Below are 15,687 nucleotides of genomic sequence, written 5' to 3' on the forward strand. Positions count from 1 at the left end.
CTTTGAAAACCAAAATGAGAAATACCTTTCTAATTTATGCTGACGTAGGCACATTCCGGTTGCAGATGTAGTTGCTGCTCTTGTGGTCTTCAGTCCAAAGACTGGTTTTATGCTGCTCTCGGTGATACTCTATTCTGTGCAAGCGTCTTCATCTCTGAGTAACAACTGCAACCTACATCCTTCTGAATCTGCTTAGTGTATTCACCTTTCTGTCTCTCTCTACGTATTTTACAGTCCATGCTTCCCCCAATACTAAATTGGCGATTCCTTGAAGCCTCATAAGGTGCCCTACTAACCGATCTGTTCTTCAGGTACTGTCACAAATTCCTCTTTTCCCCACTTCTGTTCAGTATCTCTTCATTAGTTGTGTGATCTACCCATCTAATCTTCAGCATTCTTCAGTTGCCCCACATTTCGAAAGCTTCTATTCTCTTATTCTATAAACTCTTTATCAACCAAGTTTCGCTTCCATACATAGCTACACTCAACACAAACAAAGAACATTCCACATCCAACCACCCCCACAGCCAGAAACTTGCAGCACTAAGACACATGTTACATAGATTAAACAGAATCCCACTCAGCAAGAGAAACTATGAACAAGAAATGAGTACAATCATACAAATAGCTAGGAACAACGGGTATGACACACATGTGGTACACAAGTTCAATCAAAAAATAAAAACACAAATAAAAAACAAACACAATAGTTCCACAATACAAAAGAACTCACAAGCTGAAAACTTACAAACACACTCAACAAACACACACAATGACAACACCACACAGAAAAGAACCAGATGGTACACCATGACCTACACACATAAACTAACACACAGAGTTGCAAACATCCTAAAGAGACAGGGCTTCAAAATAGCATATAAGCCTGGGCAAACCCTTCAATCACACCTAAGCCAGCCAGCTACCAAGAGAGACAAATTCCAACAATCAGGAATATATAAACTTGAATGTCAAAGTTGTGATGCAGTATACATAGGCATGACATGCAGGAATTTTCAAACAGGATACAAAGAACATATCAGTTGTTGGAAGTATGAAACAAACCATTCCACATTTGCAGAGCATTTAAAACACTAAAACCATCATCCTACAAACATGGACCAAGAAATGAAAATAATGAGAATAAGCAACCATGACAAACATCTTATACAAATGCAAGAAAACTTCCACATCCAGAAAGCCATAGCAGAAAACAAACATGTGATAAATGAACAAACACACATCAGCACAGGCTCCCTACTACACTTAGTAAAGGAAATGATAACATAAAACAAACAAACACACACACACACACACACACACAGCACAAAAAATATATATCACACCAAAAAACACACACACACACACACACACATACACAAACGCACACACAAATGCATACACGAACAGACCACAGATACTTCAATAGTTACACTCATAAGTTTGGCAATAACATTCGATCTTTGGCAAAAACATTTGACAGTCGGCAACAGAAACCAAAACATTGCTTTAAAACAAGCGTTCAGTGCATAGTGTTGTGGAATGGGGAAAAAAACGCAAATTGGCGTTCATAAGAAGAAGAACAACACCAGAAATGCAACAGGAGCGTAATATGTAGGAAATTGTCCACGCAACCTGTAAGTACAGTTCTAAACATTACTACTTAATAGGAAATACCGACCACCAGAACTGTTTATAACCTATAGGCACAATGACAAAAATGTAAATAAAATAGCTAACATATGTACATATTCCAGGCCACTGATGATGCCTTGCAGAAAATAAAGGCGAAACGCGTATGGCACTAAAATTGTGTTTTATTCAGTTGCTGTCAGACGGTCCATAAGTAAAAATTATTAATATACCGTAATATTACACGCAACTGAGGAAGACAGGACTATTAAAGTTGAAGATTCTTGAGCATACCTGGAATGCCTAGCTACGGCCTGTTCAGAAGACGTCTGCACGCCTTGTGCTCTTACGGAGTTATGGACACCCCTGTACGGTTCATTGTGTCAGTTACCTCCAGCACTACTTCAGACATTATTCGGTTCCATGCCACGTCTTGTTTCGGCACTTCTGCGTGCTCGCGGGGGCCCTACACGATATTAGGCAGGTGTACCAGTTTCTTTACCTCTTCAGTGTAATTCAACCGCATTTTCGTATAGATCTGAATCATGGTGCTAAAACAGATGCTTCAAAGATTCGTAAGCCATTTTCTTCACCAGCAATGGCTACATGAGTAACTTTGCCAACAATGAGTCGAAATTTTATGACACTTGCTTTAGCAGCAATTATGTTCTCACAATCTCCCACACACAGCATCTCTAGATCAAGCAGATCTGATGAAACAAAGCAGAATGCCTACTCTGTTACTTTAAAATGGCCTGTGTTCTTCGTCACTTTGTTCATGAATTTTAAAGTCAGTATTTTCGTCGAAAACACAGACCGCGGCTTTTACTCGGTAAAGCATTTCTTTACGTGGAAAATGTATGTTGTTACATACCATACCATTTCGTAAATATAGCGTAGACTATTGGTAGAATGGCGTAGTGGATAATTCGGTCATTATCTACTGGTAGGGTTTCGAATCCTGTCACCTCCATGAAATTTAATTCGTGGTAAGAGCTACTAGCGTAGGAGGACAACGAGAATATTGGATATTCATAACATTGAAGCACTCATAAATAAAAAAACCGAGGATATAGGAAGCTCAAATGTTCGACTATACGTGTACACTGCTCGTGTTGCGGCACGTTTTTCTGTTCATGTATCGTGATATCTGTTGGTATTAAAAGGAAATGATATCTCCTTTGGGCTTCCGTTGGTGTTGGACTTTTCTCGACGTAAAAAAAGAAAAACTAACTACTTTCTGTTTGATGCCATCATCGGCATTGACGTCATGCGCCATGAGACAGAATAGATTATTTACATGTTTCCTCAGTCTTTAGATCAATGGCTGTAAAACTATTTACGGTCTACACTCTATTGAAGGACTGAAAAGAATGAAATAGACAGACTCCTTTTTTGAAACAGGCAGCAACATTCCGAATGACTCTGTTATCCTGTGACAACTCTTCCCGTAAGTCATGAACTGCTTCGGACAGCGCTGGCTTGATTGTCGGTGCTGATCTTCCACGCCAATTAGTTTTTTTTCCTCTGTGCCCATGCGTGTTATATGAGACTGAGGTCAGCACCTCTGGGAGACCAGTCCAACAGCTCAACTCCTGAAAATCTCTAACGAACAGAAGGAAGCATAACTTTCTCCAGAACGTAGCAGTAATAACGACTAGAAAACGAACTGTCCAATTGGCGCAGAACGCCACAAGCACTATCTGATATCAACTCCCAGACTGTGACAGCAGTTCGGTTACGCATTTGTCTCTGATGTACATATTTACTGTCGAATCTCGCTCAAATTGGTCGGTATACATGAAGTTTAATTTGGCAGCCTTATGTTGATCTTTCAACATTTCCTTAATATCGATTTTCGTCTGTACCTTCGTTTTCCGTTGACACAACGATGAATGGTCGACCTGTTCACGATTAGCTGGAGGATGATTCTAATTTCTGTGCTAGTCCTGAATGGCTCTTCATCACTGCAGTGGGAAATACCGCTGTCCGTGGACGTCCAGGATGTCGACGATGGTAGACATGGCTTTCCTCCGACTTCCTCTTCATCCAAACTTGTATGCTAGGTCTGCCGTATCCTAGGACACAGAAAATAACGCTCACATTATCCATCTTCACAATGAGCAAAAATACAACTTTTCTCAAATTATTTGAGCTCTGTAATTTCGCAAGTAAGAAACTGCTGACGGGCAGGAGGAAATTAAATGCGATAAAAGGTGGAAAGCATTTCCTTCGGCTCAGAAATCAAATTCATTCCCGATTACAAGCTCTGAAAAAAGATCTAATAAATTAGTTCGTTGTGAGTACTGTTTAGAGTGGAAACGTATTTGCCTCTGAGCCGGCCAGTAGTATCTCTGACATGAGTACGATCGACTTCGTAGTACAGAGGTTTGTCTTGGTGCTTGGGCCAGCTCGGGATATACGCGAGTGCAGACCGCGAGTAAAGGAAGCGCGGCGGTGCCGGAGTCGGCGATTGGCTGGCGGACAGAAGCGAAGACGGCGTGCCTGAGACCGTGCGGCGGTTATCACGTGATTGTAGTGGAGTAAGCGGGAGTTGGCCGGCGCTGTGCATTCTCCAGCAACCTCGCTGATCTGTGGACGAGCCTGCTTCCTTGAAGGGACATGCTGTTATGGTCTTGCGATGTGGCAGTCTGACATCTTCGCAAAATCGCCCCAGCATCAAGAAACCCACTAAGTACGCTACGGACATGTCCGAAAGAACAGACACCATATCCATATAAGTATGTAGTTCTGGCAACACCGGCCATCACCTTCTTCTTCTGTGCGGATGCACACATATTCCCCGAACTCTTACGGGACATGGTAAGAATGTCTTCCACGAGTAATGAGTGTGTTGGAGTGCGACACTACGAATGTAGTGTGTGGACATACATGGTGAGATATGGGTCTCGCTGGAGGCGTGCGCGAGATAGTCCCTGCAGTCGTGCTATCGTCTGTGCCCTCGGTGGCTCAGATGGAGAGAGTGTCTGCCATGTAAGCAGGAAATGCCGGGTTCGGGTCCCGGTCAGGGCACACATTTTCACCTGTTCCCGTTGATATATATCAACATCCGTTAGCAGCTGAAGGTATTAATATAATTCTAATTTCGGAAATATATTCTGCTACTTGGATTTCATGTTCCCAAAGAACGATGAAATTTTTATGGATAGCAATGCGCTATGTCACTGGGGAACAACTCGATTGGTTCGAAAAACATTCTAGACAGTTCGAGCGAATGATTGGGACGCTCAGGTCACCCGACATCTATCCCATCGAACATTTACCCGAGATAATCAGTAAGTTGGTGGGCTGGTTTGGATGAGGGGACCAAACAGCGAAGTTGTCGGTCCCATCGGATTAGGGAAGGATGGGGAAGGAAATCGGCAATGCTCTTCCAAAGGAATCATCCCGGCATTTCCCTAAAGGGATTTATGGAATCGACGGAAAATCCAAATGAGGATGGCCGAAGGCAGATTTGAACCGTCGTCCTCGCGATTGTGAGTCCAGTATGAAATCTACTGCGCCGCCTCGCACGGTCATAATCAGTAGGTGAGTTCGTGCACAAATGGTTCAAATGGCTCTGAGCACTATGGGACTCAACTGCTGAGGTTATTAGTCCCCTAGAACTTAGAACTAGTTAAACCTAACCAACCTAAGGACATCACAAACATCCATGCCCGAGGCAGGATTCGAACCTGCGACCGTAGCGGTCTCGCGGTTCCAGACTGCAGCGCCTTTAACCGCACGGCCATCGTGCACAAAAGTCTACACCGGAAACACTTACTTCATAAGACTTGTTTATGCCACGGTGAGTTGCTGTATTAAGCCTGGCAAAAGGAGGTCCGGCACAATATTAGGAGCAATCCCATGACCTTTGTTACTGCAACGTATAAAACAGCGCGAGTGTCTCTACTACTGGATTGTAATTTTAAGTAGCGCTGAAACTGACTTCTTAAACGATACAGGAGGCAGGAAGTAATGCGCAATTCTGTTCGTTTGCAAAGCAGTGGAAGTTCCTACATCTCGTGTAGTATGTGAGATCGGATCCTTGCGGACTTCCAACCAGGGTCGGACTGATTTTCCGATGCTACGACTGATGACAAAGTGCGTTGTTTACGCACAGGGTGTTGATAAAAAACGTGGAAACAGCAAAGACGGAACACGTTGCCAAGCCTAATACGGAGTATGGAAAACTTTGACATTCAAAATAACTTCACATCGTCTCGGACTGGATAAATACAGGTCTTGTATAGTTTTCAACGGAGTCTTATATCATTTTACCTCTAAAATAGTAGAAACTTCAGGTAATGATAATGGAGGCTGATAGCGATCTAGCTCTAATATTAATATCTGGTGACTGTGGAGGTTATGGGAGATACGACACTTTATCCTCGTCCCTCAGACCTGGAAGATTCGAGTTGCGTAAACAGGGGCCTTGTCGTCCTGGAGTACAGATTTCCCGTTGGGGTACAAACATTGTACCATGAGAGGTACCTGAGTAGTAAAAATGGTCACATAATGCTTGACAGTAACGCGATCTTACAGAGAGACCATGAGGCCCACGGAATACCACTCAATGGCTGCCATAATCCTCACCGAATCCCCGCCAATTTCAGTGGTGAGACGTAAACTCGACGAGAATTCGAGAGAAATATAAAACAAGCCTCATCTGATAAAAGGACACTATTCCATTGCTCCATACTCCAGGTTTTATTGCCTGTAGCAAGAAGTTATCTTGTTACGGGCATTTGCATCCTAATGAACGGTTCTGGAAATCCAGTTTGCCTGGTAACTTGGTAACCTATCTTCTGGTAAACCTTCCGGGATGTAAGGTCGTGGTCCATGAAACTCTTCGGCTCCTAACGTTTCGTCCAGAGCTGCGCTGGACATCTTCAGAGGGGTGTTTCTCCTCCGGTGAGTCTTGCCGGCTGCAGTTGGCAAGACTCACCGGAGGAGAAACACCCCTCTGAAGATGTCCAGCGCAGCTCTGGACGAAACGTTAGGAGCCGAAGAGTTTCATGGACCACGACCTTACGTCCCGGAAGGTTTACCAGAAGATATGTCATCCGGTCGTGAAAGCCTTCAAACTTGGTAACTCCCTGCTGATCGAACTCCCTTTGTGTTATCCTCTTCAATGACTGCCCGTCACGATCTTTCAATACACAGCTTCGTCCGTGATGTGACTTAGCTGTTGATGTTTTCCCGCATTTCCTGTATGGAGTAAAACTCTTTGATACGGCGGCTCTTGACACATTACAACTCCCTTGGCTACGGAAGCACCCACAATGTGCCCACATTCAGCTTTACTCAGCTCCAAAATAATTCCCTCATAACGACACAGAATATTGTTTTGACCACGAATGACACATACAACGTGTTGAGGACACTACAAGGGTGCCGTTCGTGGTCGAACAATCGTACAACGGCGCAACAAGCAATCTTGGCTTTCATATACACTTATGGTCAAGGATGCATTTCTCGCGGTGTGTCCATATTTGTGTCTAACCCCTTTATGTCCAATAAGACGAAAAAATTCACCACACCAGTCCTCAAGGACTTTAGGTGTAGTGACACTCAAATCAATTCAGGTAGTATCTAATACAGGATTCCTTGAATTCCAACACAAACATTTTATTTCTGCACTGTCGATTTTCTTATAGCTATTACATGATAAGGCGTCTCCTCATATGGCTCATTCAACAGCTGCCGCCTCTAAGACGAGTTTAACATTATATAAAAGTGATTATTGTCAGCAGCCTAGTCGAGAGCTTATAGGCTTGCCATTAAAAGACAATATCATGAAGTCACATACGTCTCCATCTTATGTAGATGGAGATACTGCCACTACCTTAATGCAGCACAATTTTCTTCTCATAAACACATATTTACTGGTAAAACTGCTTCATAACCGAAACGACTGGATTAGATGAAATCAACATGCGGTGCATGGTCGAGAGTACCCTTTACCACTACGTGTCATTTTCATTCCTGTTCATAGAGCGGCTGTCAGTATGCATTCCTGCGAGTGTCTCTTGTCTTATCTTAGTGATGCTTACGCGAATGTAGATTGGTGACAGTAAATTGGGTCTGCAGTCAGCTTCAAGAAGAACGTAACATTCTCTCGAGGGATTCGTATTTGAGTTCCCGAAGCACCTCCGTAATACTTGCCTGCAGATAACATATTTAGCAGCCCGCCTCTGAATTGCTTCGATATTTTGATTCAGTCTGAGTCGATTCGGATCCCAAACACTCGAGCAGTACTTAAGAATGGGTCACAGTAGTGTTCCAGTATTCGTATGGTCGACCGTCCCGTAATGTTACCACTTTTGCTAAACTTCTATCAGAAAAATCTGTTGTTAGATTGAGCGGGCGTTTTAGTCAAAAGCAACACCCCTAAGGAGGAGACTGAGAGGAAAAATAAAAGTCTTACGTTAATCCGACCTGGTAAGGATCCCAAACACTCGAGTAGTATTCAAGAATAGACGCACTAGCGTCCTACACTGAAGCGCCAAAGAAACTGTTATAGGCATGCGTGTTGAAATACAGAAATATATGGAAACAGGCTGAATACGGCGCTGCGGCCGGCAACGCCTATAAGGTACACGTCGAATAAGGCCTGGTTCCTGATAAGGCCCACTCTCATTTTCTAGCATAGGAATTTAGAAAACAGCGCTAATTCGGTAGTGATAGCTTGTGACATCTAGTGGCCAAGACAACAACTATTTCCGCACCCGCTCTCGTGCCGGCCATTTTACTTTCAGTTCTGCTACGGCGTTCAACGAAGGAGGGCTGCTTCTTATTTTCACGGTACATTTCATCAAATCCTATCGTTTCGGTTATGAAGCAGTTTTACTAGTAAATATGTGTTTATGAGCAGAAAATTGTGCTGCATTAAGGTAGTGGCAGTATCTTCCTAATACCGTAACAAGTTTCGTTTTAAACAATAAATGCACACGAATTATAAACTGGTTGTTCCCAATAAGGCCCACCGGTGGCGCTCCAAACAAGGCCTGGGCAGGTTCCTCAGGCACCCTGCTTTATACAACTGTGCATAATGACAATGCATATTTAATTTTAGCGTATTTTGGGAAGCTTCATGTAAAACATATTAACTACCTCTAAATTAAATCTAAATTATTTTATACGCTTTTACTGAGCTACTCGTTGTTCGTTGCAAGAAATGTCAAAAGCAATCATTTGAAATTCCTTCTCGGTGATCTTTGTGACAGGGCGTCCTGCATTTAGAGCAATAATTTTATTAGCTGTATTTGAAGTATGGTACTTTAAAAATATATATAACCACAGTTTTACAGTCGTAATTCAGGAACGTCAAGCTTATTGGAAATGTTTGTTCTTAGATGGAGCCAGAGAAAGAAAGAGCAAAATGGGATGCAGATAATTTAAAACGAGCTATGGAAGCTGTTGCTGAAGTGATGCCTGTCAGAACCGCTTCGAAAACATAAAGGATTTCTCGACGTACGTGACGCAACCACACTCCTGAAGTTGGCTGTCCAATTAAAGAAAAAGTGCTCAGAAAATGTGTATATGTATATTGTGAAAAGAATAGTGTGCAGAAACTTTTCAATGAGACGAAGGGATTGGCTGGACACAAGTGGCTGAAGGTCTTCCTACAGAGACACCCAGACTTTGCAAGAAGGAAGCCACAACACTTGAATCCAGGAAGAGCTGCAAAGCTAAGCGAGATTATTATAAATGATCATTTTCAGAAACTTAAAACGGCCTTGTCCGAACTGGAATTATTTGACAAATCCCACCTTATCTACAATATGGACGAAAAGAGATGTCTCCTGTCTCTCCACAAGTTTCGAGACGTTTTATCGAAGAAAGATGAGAAACGCTTGCATTTTGTTGCCCCAAAACATGGGGAAGATGTTACCATTATCTCATGTGGGAGTACAATTGGACAGGTTATTCCTTCTATGATACTTTTCAAAGCAAAGCTATGCAAGCCGGAATGGGAAGCCTGTTTTCTACCTGGGACAGCAGTGGAAATGACTGATACGGGCTCAATGAATACTGCGACTTTCAAGAAATGGATACATCATTTTGCCAAAGTCAAGCCTACAAAAGATGTTATTTGGATATTTGATGGCGTATCGTCACATTCGGACCCTTAAATTTGCAACGTTGCGGAGGAGCACAATATCAGACTTTACTGCTTGGTTCAAATGGCTCTGAGCACTATGGGACTTACCTTCTAAGGTCATCAGTCCCCTAGAACTCAGAACTACTTAAACCTAACTAACCTAAGGACATCACACACATCCATGCCCGAGGCAGGATTCGAATCTGCGACCGTAGCGGTCGCGCGGTTCCAGACTGTATCACCTAGAACCGCTCGGCCACCCCGGCCGGCCTTTACTGCTTGCCCAGCAACACAACACATGAGCTGAAAACCATGGATAAGTCAGTATTCAAGCTGTTTGAGTCTTGCTGGAATGACGAAATTCAGCTGTACTGGTCTACGCATCAATGGGAAGAAAACAGAGCAATCACTACAAGTGTGTTTGAAGAAATCTTCAGCAAGGTGTGGCCAAAAGCAGCATCCCCAGGAAATGTCATGTCTGCGTTCCATGCAACAGGGATTTATACTTTTGACCCAGAAGCTATTCCAGATACTGAATTGGCTCCCTCTCATACACTCCTGGAAATGGAAAAAAGAACACATTGACACCGGTGTGTCAGACCCACCATACTTGCTCCGGACACTGCGAGAGGGCTGTACAAGCAATGATCACACGCACGGCACAGCGGACACACCAGGAACCGCGGTGTTGGCCGTCGAATGGCGCTAGCTGCGCAGCATTTGTGCACCGCCGCCGTCAGTGTCAGCCAGTTTGCCGTGGCATACGGAGCTCCATCGCAGTCTTTAACACTGGTAGCATGCCGCGACAGCGTGGACGTGAACCGTATGTGCAGTTGACGGACTTTGAGCGAGGGCGTATAGTGGGCATGCGGGAGGCCGGGGGACGTACCGCCGAATTGCTCAACACGTGGGGCGTGAGGTCTCCACAGTACATCGATGTTGTCGCCAGTGGTCGGCGGAAGGTGCACGTGCCCGTCGACCTGGGATCGGACCGCAGCGACGCACGGATGCACGCCAAGACCGTAGGATCCTACGCAGTGCCGTAGGCGACCGCACCGCCACTTCCCAGCAAATTAGGGACACTGTTGCTCCTGGGGTATCGGCGAGGACCATTCGCAACCGTCTCCATGAAGCTGGGCTACGGTTCCGCACACCGTTAGGCCGTCTTCCGCTCACGCCCCAACATCGTGCAGCCCGCCTCCAGTGGTGTCGCGACAGGCGTGAACGGAGGGACGAATGGAGACGTGTCGTCTTCAGCGATGAGAGTCGCTTCTGCCTTGGTGCCAATGATGGTCGTATGCGTGTTTGGCGCCGTGCAGGTGAGCGCCACAATCAGGACTGCATACGACCGAGGCACACAGGGCCAACACCCGGCATCATGGTGTGGGGAGCGATCTCCTACACTGGCCGTACACCACTGGTGATCGTCGAGGGGACACTGAATAGTGCACGGTACATCCAAACCGTCATCGAACCCATCGTTCTACCATTCCTAGACCGGCAAGGGAACTTGTTGTTCCAACAGGACAATGCACGTCCGCATGTATCCCGTGCCACCCAACGTGCTCTAGAAGGTGTAAGTCAACTACCCTGGCCAGCAATATCTCCGGATCTGTCCCCCATTGAGCATGTTTGGGGCTGGATGAAGCGTCGTCTCACGCGGTCTGCACGTCCAGCACGAACGCTGGTCCAACTGAGGCGCCAGGTGGAAATGGCACGGCAAGCCGTTCCACAGGACTACATCCAGCATCTCTACGATCGTCTCCATGGGAGAATAGCAGCCTGCATTGCTGCGAAAGGTGGATATACACTGTACTAGTGCCGACATTGTGCATGCTCTGTTGCCTGTGTCTATGTGCCTGTGGTTCTGTCAGTGTGATCATGTGATGTATCTGACCCCAGGAATGTGTCAATAAGGTTTCCCCTTCCTGGGACAATGAATTCACGGTGTTCTTACTTCAATTTCCAGGAGTGTATATCAGAGCGTCGTGACCCAGAAGAGGACATGACAATGGCCCCTGAAAAATGGAAACTGCCAGAGACTCAATCGGTAGCGAAGCCTTCCTGAAAAACGAGACGCCAGTCCATTGATCCCAGTTCATCAGAAAGAGAGGCATATTGAATAAAGAATAGTTCAAGTGACTTCAATCTTGAAGACAGTGACGCAGCTGAAGATCTCGATTGTTCTTTCAAGGAAATTAGGTAAACCCCAAATCTGAAGAAAAAAAAAACACTACGGAAGAAGGCAATAAGTTACCAGGCGCAAGTCGTTTGAAACGCACTGCTCACGCAGAATCAAAAGAAAAATCGTACCAACGAAAGCACCGGCTCTAAGGACGATACGCATCACTAAAATATTTCACTGTCAGTAAACAATATTCAGAAGAAAAAATGCAAAAGTAAAGACTCCGGTGAAGCAACCAGCAATTCTGCCTCTAAGAAAGTGTTGCAAAAGGTTGGCTGGGTTTCTCACTTGTGCTGTGGAGACAGGATATTCGACATGACACACTGCAAAAAATGTATGAAATATGTGCATGAAGATTGTGTAGGGTTGACACTAAAAGACAAAATGCGGAACTTCCTGTGCCCCATCTGTAAAAATTATTCAAATGAGCGACAACAGTTTCACGAATCATTATTCATGTGTTCACAGAAAAAGTAATGATTAGAATTATTGTTCATGTTACAATCATGAAATTTACTGCTGTCAGAACAATTTTGATTGCTAATGAAATTTAGTAATCTGAAGAGTTAATAAGCAGTAAGTACCAACAGTTCTGTATGAAACATTTGTAGAAACAAGAAATCTCATTCAACTTATTTCTAAAGTAAAATTACATTCCTGCCATTTTCATGGTCCAGTATGTTAATATGCACAAGATGTGGCTACGGGCCATACTAAGAACAAGGTGTCCTAACAAGGCATACTTGCAAGAGTTAAAACATTTTCTTTAAGTGATGATATTAATTAAATAAACTTTCAATGTTCATTTATTTTTGAACTGAATATAGTTGTAGGTCGTTGCACACAATTTCTCGGAGTTTTACGACTTACATATACTGAATACGAAGTTCCTAAACGTTAGGTTGGCCTTATTTGGTACATGTACCTTATAAGACAACAGGTGTCTGGCACAGTTGTTAGATCAGTTACTGCCACTACAATGGCAGGTTATCGAGATTTAAGTGAGTTTGGACGTGGTGTTATAGTCTGCGCACTAGTGATGTGACACAGTATCTCTGAGGTAGCGATGAAGTGAGGACGATTATTTAACGATTGTACTGCGCATACCAGGAATCCGGTAAAATATCAAATCTCCGACATCGCTGGGAACGGAGAAAGATCCTGCAAGAACGGGACCAACGACGACTGAAGTGAATCGTTCAACAAGACAGAAATGCAACCCTTCTGCAAATTGCTGTAGATTTCAATGCTTGGCCATCAACAAGTGTCAGCGTGCGAACCATTCAACGAAACATCATCGATATGGGCTTTCGGAGTCGAAGGCCTACTCGTGTATCCTTGATGACAGCACGACACAACGATTTACACCTCGCCTGGGCTCGTCAACACCGACATTAGGCTGTTGATGACTAGAAACACGTTGCTGGTCGGACGAGTCTCGTTTCAAATTGCATCGAGTGGGTGGCGTGTATCGATAAGAAGACAATCTCATGAATCCATGGATCCTGAATGTCAGGAGCGGACTGTTCAAGCTGGTGGAGGCTCTGTAATGGTGTGGGGCGTGTCGAGTTGGAGTGATGTGGGACCTATGATACGTCTAGATACAGCTCTGACAGGTGACACATGCGTAAGCATCCAGTGTGAACACCTGCATCCATTCATGTCCATTGTGCATTCCGACAGACTTCGGCGATTCCTGCAGGTCAAAGCGACACCCCACACTTCCAGAATTGCTACAGAGTAGCTCCAGGAACACTCTTCTGAGTTTAAACACTTCAGCTGACCACCAAACAACCCAGACATGAACATTATTGATCATATGTGAGATGCGTTGCAGCGTGGTATTCAGAAGATGTCTCCACCCTCTCCTACTCTTACGGCTTTATAGACATCATTGCAGGATTCATGGTGTCAGGAAGGCGTTCGATACAGTTCCGCACTGTCGCCTGATAAACAACGTAAGAGCCTACGGAATATCAGACCAGCTGTGTGGCTGGATTGAAGAGTTCTTAGCAAACAGAACACAGCATGTTGTTATCAATGGAGAGACATCTACAGACGTTAAAGTAACCTCTGGCGTGCCACAGGGGAGTGTTATGGGACCATTGCTTTTCACAATATACACTCCTGGAAATGGAAAAAAGAACACATTGACACCGGTGTGTCAGACCCACCATACTTGCTCCGGACACTGCGAGAGGGCTGTACAAGCAATGATCACACGCACGGCACAGCGGACACACCAGGAACCGCGGTGTTGGCCGTCGAATGGCGCTAGCTGCGCAGCATTTGTGCACCGCCGCCGTCAGTGTCAGCCAGTTTGCCGTGGCATACGGAGCTCCATCGCAGTCTTTAACACTGGTAGCATGCCGCGACAGCGTGGACGTGAACCGTATGTGCAGTTGACGGACTTTGAGCGAGGGCGTATAGTGGGCATGCGGGAGGCCGGGTGGACGTACCGCCGAATTGCTCAACACGTGGGGCGTGAGGTCTCCACAGTACATCGATGTTGTCGCCAGTGGTCGGCGGAAGGTGCACGTGCCCGTCGACCTGGGATCGGACCGCAGCGACGCACGGATGCACGCCAAGACCGTAGGATCCTACGCAGTGCCGTAGGGGACCGCACCGCCACTTCCCAGCAAATTAGGGACACTGTTGCTCCTGGGGTATCGGCGAGGACCATTCGCAACCGTCTCCATGAAGCTGGGCTACGGTCCCGCACACCGTTAGGCCGTCTTCCGCTCACGCCCCAACATCGTGCAGCCCGCCTCCAGTGGTGTCGCGACAGGCGTGAATGGAGGGACGAATGGAGACGTGTCGTCTTCAGCGATGAGAGTCGCTTCTGCCTTGGTGCCAATGATGGTCGTATGCGTGTTTGGCGCCGTGCAGGTGAGCGCCACAATCAGGACTGCATACGACCGAGGCACACAGGGCCAACACCCGGCATCATGGTGTGGGGAGCGATCTCCTACACTGGCCGTACACCACTGGTGATCGTCGAGGGGACACTGAATAGTGCACGGTACATCCAAACCGTCATCGAACCCATCGTTCAACCATTCCTAGACCGGCAAGGGAACTTGCTGTTCCAACAGGACAATGCACGTCCGCATGTATCCCGTGCCACCCAACGTGCTCTAGAAGGTGTAAGTCAACTACCCTGGCCAGCAAGATCTCCGGATCTGTCCCCCATTGAGCATGTTTGGGACTGTATGAAGCGTCGTCTCACGCGGTCTGCACGTCCAGCACGAACGCTGGTCCAACTGAGGCGCCAGGTGGAAATGGCATGGCAAGCCGTTCCACAGGACTACATCCAGCATCTCTACGATCGTCTCCATGGGAGAATAGCAGCCTGCATTGCTGCGAAAGGTGGATATACACTGTACTAGTGCCGACATTGTGCATGCTCTGTTGCCTGTGTCTATGTGCCTGTGGTTCTGTCAGTGTGATCATGTGATGTATCTGACCCCAGGAATGTGTCAATAAAGTTTCCCCTTCCTGGGACAATGAATTCACGGTGTTCTTATTTCAATTTCCAGGAGTGTATATAAATGACCTAGTAGATAGTGTCGGAAGTTCCATGCGGCTTTTCGCGGATGATGCTGTAGTATACAGAGAAGTTGCAGCATTAGAAAATTGTAGCGAAATGCAGGAAGATCTGCAGCGGATAGGCACTTGGTGCAGGGAGTGGAAACTGTCCCTTAACATAGACAAATGTAATGTATTGCGAATACATAGAAAGAAGGATCCTTTATTGTATTAT

The sequence above is a fragment of the Schistocerca nitens genome, chromosome 2 (genome assembly GCF_023898315.1).
Source record: "Schistocerca nitens isolate TAMUIC-IGC-003100 chromosome 2, iqSchNite1.1, whole genome shotgun sequence".
Lineage (NCBI taxonomy): Eukaryota > Metazoa > Arthropoda > Insecta > Orthoptera > Acrididae > Schistocerca > Schistocerca nitens.